Source organism: Onychostruthus taczanowskii, unplaced genomic scaffold (genome assembly GCF_017590055.1).
Source record: "Onychostruthus taczanowskii isolate IOZ18803 unplaced genomic scaffold, ASM1759005v1 scaffold36, whole genome shotgun sequence".
Lineage (NCBI taxonomy): Eukaryota > Metazoa > Chordata > Aves > Passeriformes > Passeridae > Onychostruthus > Onychostruthus taczanowskii.
The window spans coordinates 4,823,862-4,835,504 of NW_024501015.1; positions in this window are offsets into that span (position 1 = coordinate 4,823,862).

Genomic DNA, 11,643 nt, shown 5'->3' on the forward strand with positions numbered 1-11,643 from the left:
AGATGTTACTCATCAATCCAATTATTGGGCAAGATGATAATCAAATGCATTCATCAAGCTCACTGCTATTGCCAATCTTAAAATTATGAAAGATATTAGCAAATCTCTTTTTTTTCTTCTCTGATGATGGTAATGGCTATTACAAGTGGCTGCATTGTCAGTGTGATTTTCTACTCACTCTCTGGTGGAAGATCTGTTTTTCTGGCCATATTGGTAGCCATGGGAGTAATGGAGAAAGATCCCATCATATCTCTGCTATTCTGCACCAAAGGCCTCTGATGGTACTAACTCCTTACATGAATATCTCTGGAAATACTGTCCTCTTTCTGTCACAGTGGCTGTTTAAAGTAGCCTCTTATCTATAGAGCAGATCAACAAAACAGGTGAAGTTGAAACTCATGGTGAAATGAAGGCATAAGGCAGCAAGGGTACCTTATTTTTTGTTACTCACAGGAGGTACCTTTTAAATTTTCAAGGTACCCCAAATGTTTTTATGTTTCAAACAAACAGTTAAACCCCCTACATCTAAAGGTTCTGTCTAGAACTGCAGGGTTTTTAGTAAGGGTGTTGAGAAATTGCAGAGGAGTCTAAAGAAGCTTCTTAATACGGGTCAGGTTGTCATGTACATGACCTATTGGGAAAGGCTGAGGGGTCTGGATTTATTTGTTCTGGTGGAGTGGTTGTGAAATGGACACCCAGCTGAAGCCTACAGCTACTTGAATAAATGAGAAACATGGAGCTGTTCTTGGTACTGACAAATAATATGGCAAGGAGAAAGAGTCATACATTGCAGTTTGGAAAGGTCCATCTGGACATTAAAAAAATGTCTCAGTGAGTGCTGTGGATATGTAGTGTTTCCCCAAAGACCATGGGATCTTCATCCTTGGAGGTTTTCAAGGCAGGGAGGTAAAGACACTGCTGACCTGACCATGTGTTGGCAACAATCTCACTCTGAAGGGGACGTTGTACCAGATGACATCCAGGTGCTATCAGACAGCATTTGAGTGATCAGTGAAATATAATCCTCCAGTTTTCAGATGGATTTTTTTTTTATTGTTGGTTTGTGTTTTTTTTCAATAGATGTTAATTTTTTCTCATTTTAAAATTGTTTTCTCTGACAAAGTGACAGTACCCTTTCTAGGTTTCCTCTTGTCCAGGACTGAATTAAATCCACATGAGTATTCCTTACCTTTAAGACCTACTGCACAGGTTAAACTCTATTTGTCTTACAAACATTGTTATTTTCCCCTTTCCTCATGGTAAAAGATTATTTCCAATTGCTGATGAAAACCTACTTTGAGCATGAAAGAGATAGAAGGAAAATCTTGTATCCAGAGGGTTCCCAGAGTAGAAAGCTCACTAGAAGGGTATTGGAGGATGTTTTTTTGCAAGTTTTTTGTAGTGCTGTATCTGTAAAACTGGAGACATGGTGTATTTCCACAGCAAAAACTGTAGGTCCACCTAGGCCTAAATCTACAGCTGAAATAATTTGGAAGGGCTGGTAGAACTGTTTTTGTAAAACCAGCCTGAAAGGCCTAGAAAGCATGGTTCTTATGAGTATCTGGAACTTATTCTTCTCTATGCTATCTCTTTTTTAATATCTTTACTAATTGAGAGAATTTCAGTTTGGTTTAGTATGTGCATTTAAAATTATGATAATCTTCTATTGCACAGAAATCTTAATGTTATTAAAGCTAGAGGGGCTGTAGGTGGAAGCAGGATAGCCAAGACCTTGATGCCAGCCCTATTCTTAGTCAACCAAGATTAGCTATAAAGGCTTTTCATATGACCGCTGATATTGTTATAATTAGATGAGTGAAGAAAATAGGGGAAAGAAGGTAAATATTATAAGCAAATTTCGAAATTATATTGTTTAATTGAAAAATCAAATCAGGAAAGAGTTTGGTCATAAATTGGTGTATTTACTTAGATGTATATATTTATTTTTTTTTCCTGTGAGATAGTAAGTTTGCATTTACATTACTGTTATGTGAGAAGTTTACCTAATTTAATCAAAAGGTTTTTGTTGTTTATTCACTACTCTCAGTGATGAAGTGTACTGGTATTTACACAAACAAAAGAATGGATGCATATTTCTTCAGTAAGAACTTTCTCACTATTATGCAGGAAATAGAGACACGCAGAATTTTTCTTTGAATACTGCCCATTTTAAACTCATTCTTGCATTACAGAAGAAGAAGCAGAACAGGTTTTTTAGGAGTAAACAGTTCAAAAAAAATTTACCTCAATCTCTTCAAATATATACAGATATGAATAATAAGCACTCATTAATATATGTACATATATAAATTATGTGTATAGAAAGTAAGTGAAAATCTTCCAATCTGATTTGTTTTTTACTTTTTTTTGTCAGATAACTACTTAAAAATAAATCTTTAGTTTTACATAGAGTGTAAATCTAACTCCGATATTGATGGTCTTGTACCAAATAAAGGGAATATGACATTAATATTGAAGGGAACCGAACACTCTGTATCTTACCCATCCCATCTTCCCTGATAAAACTGTATCTGCTACTGGAATATTTAATTTTTATTTGTTTGTGCCTTAGGACGCCAGCTTAATAGATCAAAACTGTCCCAGAGAATTTTACTTTCTAATTTGAGAAAAAAAGAAATCTCAAAGGTTAAGAGTAGGGAATAAGGAAAAACATTGAGGACTATAAAAGTCATAGAAAGTGTATGAATAATTTTTTCATTGTTTCTCAAGGATCTTAGAGGGTGTATAAAATCTGTTATTTCTATACACAAGTGACAATATTTTAAATTATTGCAGCTGTGCTCAAGTACAGCTTTATACTAATACAAAACTGTTTAGCCTGAGAAATATCATTATTCTAAGGTATTTCTTCTTTATATCTATGGTTAGCTTGATTTTCAATAAAATAAAACTGTCGTAGACTGGTTAAGCCTAAATCTGAGCTGTTTTTCTAAGGCAGTAATCTAAAAGCTGCATTACATGAACTGGCACGAGACTCAATCCTCTGCTTCTTGTTAATTGTGTAAGTCTACTCGAACAAGTAATTCATCACATAAAAGCAAACTGGGAAGAAAACCCACCAAAGAACCAGTCTAAAGGGCTTTTTCTTTACTAGTAATTTCTCAGAAAGCAGGAATTATTTTCCTGTCTACATTTTGCAAAGCAGTTACTTGCTCAGCTTGTGCAAGTCTCAGACAGAACACTGAAAGCATAGTTTAGCATTTATGCAGAAGATGTGTAGCAAGATACCAGGCAAGACATTTTGTCTCAATTCCAGGGTGGTAAATTTTGTTCACTTATGAAGATTTTGGCTTGTATGTAGTCATTTAATGCTCAGAGTTTAGATTATTTTCTAAACAAATACTTATAGAAAACTATACAAACTAAGGAACTATCAGTCTTAACAGAAGCAATTCTGACAATTATTTTCATTTTAGCACTGACAATTATGTAAATGTGTCTGGAACAGCAATGGGCACGTTAATTATGACACCTAATTATACCAATTTATTTATACACCTCCTTGAACAACAACATTTTATTTATAACTCTCCCACTCATTCAAAGACAAGAAAAAATAAAGTAGAATTTCATAGGTGGCTGCTTTATCATTGAAACATAAACACAACTTGAACTATTTGAACTTGAACCTTCACATATATAGCACGTCCACATTGCGTTACTTTCTTTTTGTTTTCCATCTTTCAAAGAAAGATAACTTTTTTATATGTAAGAGAAACAATTTTTCATTCCTGGTAGAAATCTTTCAAATATGAACCATATTTGGAAAATGCAACCCAAAATTACCTACATTCCCTAATTTTTTTAAATTTCTCACAATCTTCTTGCTGAAAGTTACAGAATCAAGACTTTAGGTTGGAAAATACCTTTAATATCACCAAGTCTAACCATAAAGCTGACACTGCTAAGTTCACCACTAAACCATGTCCCTAAGTGCTAATTTACATATCTTTTTAATACCTCTAGGTAACACCACCACTTTCCTGGAAAACCTGTTCACATGATGAACAACTCTTTCAATGAAGAAATTTTTCCTAATATCAAATCTAAACCTCCCCTGGTGCAACTTGAGGCCTTTTCTTCTTCTTACTTGAAAAAAAGAGAGCAGGTTCCCCTACACCCTCCTTTCAGGCAGCTGTAGAGAGCGATAAGGTCTCCCCTGTGTCTCCTTTTCTTTAGTCTGATTAAGCCCAGCTTCCTCAGCTTCTCCTCATAGGACTTGTGCTCCAGACCCTTTACCAGTTCTACTGCCATTCCCTGGACGTGCTTCAGCATCTCAATGTCTTTCCTGTCTTTCCACACTATTTTTGATACAGGCCAGGATGTCATTGGCCTTCTTGGCCACCTGGGCACACACTAGCTCATGTTCAGCCACTGTTGACCAACACCTCCAGGTCCTTTTCTGCTGGGCAATTTTCCCAGCATTCTGTCCACTCTGTGGTGCTGCCTGGGGTTGTGTTTTCTGAAGTGCAGGACCTGGCATTTCGACTTGTTGAAAATCTCACAAATGCCCTCAGCCCATCAACCCAGCCTGTCCAGATCCCTCTGTGGAAGCTTCTCACCCACAAGCAGATCAACACTCCTGACCAACATGGTGTCAGCCGCAAACTTACTGAGGGTGCACTCCATACCCTCATCCAGATCATGGATAAAGATACAAAAGGGGACTGGCCCCAACACTGAGCTCTGGCAGACACCACTTGTGACCAGCTGTCAGCTGGATGTAACTCCATTTACCACCACTCTCTGGACCTGGCCACCCAGGCAGTTCTTTATACATTTGTCCAAGCCAGGAGCAGCCAGTTTCTCCAGGAGAATGTTGAGGGAAACAATGGCAAAGTTGAGGTAGACAATGCTCACAGCCTTTCTCTAATCACTTATGGTAAATGGATCACCATGCCATAGAGAGGGTTCCACATCATACATGAAACCAAGAGTTATAAAGTTATTTTATGAAGAGTAAGATCCCAATTCTCTGCTTGAAAAAATGTTGCAATCTTCCTGCTGGATTATTATAATTTGTCCTTTCCAAGAAAATGATATTTTCTATAAAGCAGGACAATTCTTTGTAAATTAGCATGACCGGAGTCCTTGCTTAGGACTGGGTTAATGCAGTTAATAGAAATAATGAATCAATGAGAGCATCTCAGCTTTCCAGTTAGGCTTTAATTTTTGTATTACAGAAAGTATCTGTATGTCTCTGAGTCTTTCCATCACTGAATTATCTGAATGGCCTTGGGGTCGAGCCCAGAGAGCTACTTGAACAGAGATGTTGCTGGGGAGGAACGCCTATAGGTGGATATAATCTATTGTGTTTTAATTTTTTTTCTCTGCAGTCAGAGAAACAGGATTTTATAACTGTTTTTTAGAAATCATAGCATCAAAGAATATCCTGAGATAGAAGGCACTCACAGGTATCAGCTCCCTCTTTCAAATAACAAAGACTGCTTTCATGGATACACCTGATGTCAGTTTCTCTCCCAGAGGGCTGAGCCCCAGGCGCTGGTTAACACCTGGCTAACAAGGCAGCACTATTATGTAATTCCCACAACATGTTCTAAAGAGGTTATCGACCTTCCCTGTTACCTTATTTTCTTTGAAACATTTCTTGTTCAAGATCAGTAACTGCGATTGAGTCCTTAAGTTCATTTCCTCATTGTTTTCTTTCCAAGGAAACAGTGATAATTATGTGGATTGTTTAGGTTTGGGGTCTTGGAGGGGAGGGATTTGTTTGTTCTTTAAAACTGATTCAACATGTGGTGTGACTTTACATAATATGATTTTTAAATTAATTTTTTTTGTTAAAAAGACCCTAATTTGTGTGTCCCAGAAAAAATCCTGAAATATAGATCTTCCATTTGGAGGCATTTATTGTGCCTTAATCTCACTTGTTTTTATTTCCTGACAATGCACTCAGTGTATCTTTATAACCCTCTTTCAAGTTATTCTGTAAGATGTTCCAGACATGTGTAATTTAAAAATTATAGTTCAAGGTGCTGCCATTATCTCTAAGATTCCTAGTATAGAATGAATCACACAGCCAAAGATTTATATTTTAGCAATCATGACTGGCACAACTCTTTCTAAAATTTCAGCTGTACATTTAATATGACTAATAGCTTCTGGTCCCCAAACTTGATATATTTCTTCCTTTACATGTAATTAAAGTTATATTTTCAGGAACAAGAGTTCAAAATTACTTCACCAGCAAGTGAGATCACTAAAGCTGGATAAAATAGAGATGACAAAATTGTACCAGGAGAACCAGAGGGAATTAAATAGATAAGGAAGTGGAACAAGACTGAAAACAAATTTGGCAAAGTTTGATAATGACAGAAACCTTCTGCTTTTTCACCCTTCTACTCATCCTCTCTCATTTCTCTCATCCTTTTTTGCTAGAGCTTTGCTTTTCAATAAAACAAACCATGCACTTTTCATAGGTATTGCTTGAGAAGCTCAGGACGCAATTCCACTTCAGGCTTGTGATTTTAACATTTATAGGAGAGTAGGATTTAGACAAAAAACCAGTGTGTCCTAACTTAAGATCTGAGTACAGATCAGAGCCTGAAACTTAGAAACCAGCACAGTTTGAATGGGATCATTAAAGTCAAGAGACCCTGTAGTCAGGAAAGTTCTTGATCTAAAGCTTTAGTGTAAGGAATGCAGGAATGGACAGTAAATGAGTACTTAAAAACTACAGGAAGCAGTACTATTCTAAGAGGACTAGTAGCTGGATCATGGTTTATTTTCATAAGAAGTATGTACAACATATTCATGAGTGTCCTCAGTGGGGCTGATTCTAAGAGAGAAGCACATGCTTGATACCTTCCCTTTTGACAGATTTGTTTTCAAATTGGTATCAGTAATTTGGTTCCCTGGAAAGAATAATGTCTAGGTAAATAATGGAGCTGAGACTGAGAGTGCTGAGTTTGGAGCCCTAGAACAACAGAATATTTCTGATGACTCTCAGCTGGATGGTGGTATTTTCCCACATAAGTACTGTAAAGATACGTAAAAGAATTGCAGAGCCTTTCAAAGCTCTAAACAACTTGCTTTCTACATGTCATTAAGGGTGCTGGGGATATCTACCATGCATCTGTTCACAGGTATGCACCGGCTTCTCTGAGAAAGCTTTATATCCTATAGGCTGTGACTCTGCAGTCTTGAAGACATAGCAGTGTGAGCTTCAGCTTCCAAGAACCTGTCAGTCTTCTGCTGGGCCTGTGCTGCCTGCTAAAACACCTGAACTGCTTTGGTGCACAAGTTAGTTGAAGGATGCCCACATAAGATGCAATTCCATGCACTTGAATGGCAGTGAACATCCCTCACTTTGTAGCTGCAGTGCAGATCATGGTACAAAACCCCCCATATGGGTACAGGGTAACATTCATAAGTGGAGCTAAACCATCTGCCTACAGGTTTGCACTGTTTCTTTCCAGTGAACAGAAGCACTATCACATCTACCCTGTGAAACTGCTTGTAGGTGCTCAATGGCTGCTCAGTTAATAAATCCATAAAACTGCTTATCCTATCCTTGCTCAGCAGAGATGTAGAAATAGGGAGGAATGCTGGTGACACAGTAGTCTGGACATCTTGACTCTTACTTGCTCAGAACCACTGCAATTTCCTACATTCTACAAGAACAGCAGGTTTTGGATTTTGTAAAAGAGCAGGTATATTTTTCTATGTTTACACCATCAAGAAGTTTCTATGTTTACACCATCAAGAAGTTGTTATGCTATTTACACCATCAAGAAGTGCTATGTTAAACATTGCTTATGATTTAAATATGGCCTGCTTGGAAGGAGATATATGAAAGAGTGAAACAACTTCCTATTATTAGTGGAACCAGAAGAAATTATTTTAAATGTCCAGTTCACTCGGAAACTTTCACTGACGTCTAAAAACAGCATGCATTAAAACCATGACAACATCCTGTAATTTTTGGTACAGCACTCAGATTATCAGAACTGTCACTAGGTGGGGGTTAGAGTGAACACAGTTCCAAGAGAAACTGAGTGTCCAAGTCCCTTTAAGTAGCTTTGGAAATTTCAGTCATGCAGTCAAGCCTTATATCTTTTGAGTCACTGACATACATATTACTCACTTCACTGATCTGAAGAAGAAAAGACAAATAAAAACAAAAACAGCACCTCCAGTTAAGGAATTTCTTCAACAAGGAATTTTAAATGTGCACTCATTTGGCAGCAGCCTTATTGTGAGATGATTATACAGTGTATGAATGTTTATTGCCTGACTTTAAGATGCAGAATGTAAGATTAACAATTATAGGGTTTTTTTTTTCTGCAAATGCTGTATTTCTGCTATTGTGTTTGCAGAATACAGCTAGATAATAATTGATTCTGTGACAGGGATTGGCTAATTTGCCAACAGTATAGTATAAAACACATTTATACAGTCAATTACACCCAAGTGCATGGCCTATTTGCTTTATAATTTCATAAACTTGCCAGCAATTTAAATAAAAAAGTTCCATTAAATTATCATATCATGTGATAGAATGATATTGCCAAGTATATTAAACCATGTGTGTTCAGCCAGAATTAATTAAATAGTATTACTTTTTCCTTATTAACACATTGAACCTATCCTTCCTACTCAGTACTAGAAATAGAAGCCTATTAGTGAACAAAGTAAACTTAAGGGCAAAGTTTAAACATTTTCCTGAGGGTGCTTCATTAAAATTCCTCGTTCTTTTGTTTAAACATTTGCTTATGCTAAATGTACTTGTATTGTGAAAATATTTTATGTTCTTAGATATGAATACTGGAGAAGTTTAAAGGTAATACTTAATAATAATATTCAGACATTCGGGTCAGATCTGATCTTACTTTTCTCATCCAACTTTGTTCTAAACTTCATTCCCTGCTTATCCTTTGTCATGTTTTCATAGCCTTATTAGGTAAAAAGTAATATTAATGGTTCAGCATGACCATTATCCAAAATCTTCTCATCTACCCCTGCCAAACAGTGAGACAAATAAAAAATACCTGCTATTAACATGATGGCTCAGGAGAGCTTCTTATTTGAAGAAGGTGACAACGAGCAGTGACAATTATTTCCATATAATTTTAATACAAATTGACCTGCTGAGTTATAAAACAAAAATTGCTCAATAACCTGCTCTATGTACATGCAAACTTGCCTTCTCTTCCCTCTCTCCCTGTCTGTCTCTCTTCCTCTCCCTGTCTCTCTCATATCAGGTGTTGGAATATCAGGCACTGTCTGAGATCTCTTGGTTTTAAGACTCAGGGGATCCTTTTAGGGAAAGCTTTATCATCTTATTTTGAAAAGACTTTTAGAGAACCCCAACTTTAAAAAGTGTAGCTTTGTAATTACTGGCATGTATTTAGGCTAATAAGATAGTGTATTTGAAAGTGGATAAGCATATCTTTAACAGCGGTCTACCAGGAATCAGCAGAAATAATTACTGTCAAGATTTAATTATGTCAGACAAGAGTATCTGTCCTGAATAACAGTGTCGACAGTAGACGCTGGCATTGCTGTATGTTCAAGCCAGCTCTTTGTATACTTCTGTTAAACAAAGTCTTAGCTATTCTGCTGTGACTGACTTCAAATTAATGTTATTGAACCTATCAAAACAATGAAAAAATTATGGATGATAAAAAAGGAGAGGAATATGAACAAAAAGAAACTTTTGAAAGAATTGGTGTTGGCCTTTCTGTTACATGCAAGACATTGATCAGAAACATCTCAGCATGTTAATGTGGGAGCAATGTGGTATGACTGTATAAAAGAGTTCAGAGGTTTATGTAAAAGAGCCTCTACCTTCTCTTAAGAGGAGCTTCAGAAATTATGCAAAATTATTTTGACTGTGATCTTGTTATTTTCTGATTTTTAAGGCAGGCTTTCATAAGAGCATCTCCAAACTATGCAGAGTACTATAGCTTGTGCTGCAGCCAAACCAAAATACAAAGTTTTTGATTAATCAAGCAAGTGGTGTTATTGAGCAAAGCAAATCTGTAATCTGAGTAAATATTACACAGTATTATTAAACAAGCTTAAAAAAAGAAAGAAAAAAGAATTGTACTAGACTTAATTAAGGCTTCAAGTAAAGCTTGCTTTTATTGGCAATTTTTTTGTTGCAACAAGAAAACTAAAAATTAAGAGGACGGTTGGCAGCAATATTGATATGCTAATGGATAAACATGCTAATTTAGAAAAAAACTAATCAGCAAAGACATTACTAATGGAAATGTACTGGAAAATGGCTAATGCTGTATGCAGACCTGGTATCTCCCAAATTAAGAAGAACTCATTTTGTGTTTATAATTGTAACTTGGAAGCTAAGCCTTGATCTTCTCTCTGCTTTGCTTTGGTTAATATTCAAAGATATTTCAGATGACCTGTCCTGGTACCGTGACACCTGTTTAGCTTCTCTATAATTATGCTGCTGAAATTACATGTTCTGTTTATTGAAAGGAGAGCTAAAAGTCTTACTTTTTTCCTATCTAATTTACCAGATGCTTTCTCTAGACAAAGAGATCCTTCAAATTAAAAACTATGTATGAGTCTGGTCTTCTGACTGAGGTGTTGCAGAACATCTCTGATTATCACTATTAGATATTCACTGTCTCAAGAACTGACAGACTAATGTTACATTTATAATGCTAAGGCACTAAGGTAGGGCTTTAAGAACACTTAGAGTTGGCTCTGGGTTTTTGTGCACCATGATCAATGGTTTTACTTGCAGTTGAGTTAAACTAGTTCTGAGTCTTTTCTCTCATTCCACTACAACTTGTGTGCGTTTTCATGTATATTTTCCCCCAAGATGTCTGTTCCAAATACTTTTTTAGAGGGTACACACTCTCTTTCTAATTTTAGTCTGTGTTTTGAGTGTACAGCTGTAAAACAGGTTATTTTATCAACAGTTCATGTTATCAAGGATTTCTGAGGTGTTTTTAAGTCTAATAACCTTTTCTGGCTGGAAAGTGTCATTCAAAGATATCAATTAAGGAATTAAATAACAAACATTGTTTTGAAACAGTTTTCAGATTTTTCCAGTGTGCTGGGGAGGTGTGGAGGACTAGAGTTGTATGATCTGTGAGGTTGAAACTGATTGAAGGTTAGAAATGATTCAGTTTAGTGGGGAGGTGGAGTTGGAAGATCTGGGTTACATCAACTCAAGATCCAATGGGACATTTGCTTATGTACTTCTCAGACCACTTTGGATTGTTTTCATGAAGTTCTCATGTATTTTTTTGTATCCTATACATTTGAAAGAAATAGAAACAGTGGGATAAACTGGAATTAAGGGATATAAGATGCTTCAAACAGCACAGATGTACGTAAGTTTACTCAAATTAATAGCTTCTTTTGAAGCAAATTTATTTTGTTTTCAGAGTGTTGTTACATGAGGATCATAGAGAATGGGTTCTCAAATTGAAAAACACTTATCTTAAGGTGATATGGATGTATTGCATAGAGATAAATAATTTCAAATCAATTTAAATCAGTCAGTCTGCCTCATAACATAAAGCAAGATGAGAAGACCTATTGACACTGGAAAATTGCTCAAGTCTAATGTTTATAGAATACACTTAGGAAGATCTAAATCCCCAAGAATTTTGTTAGTGAAAA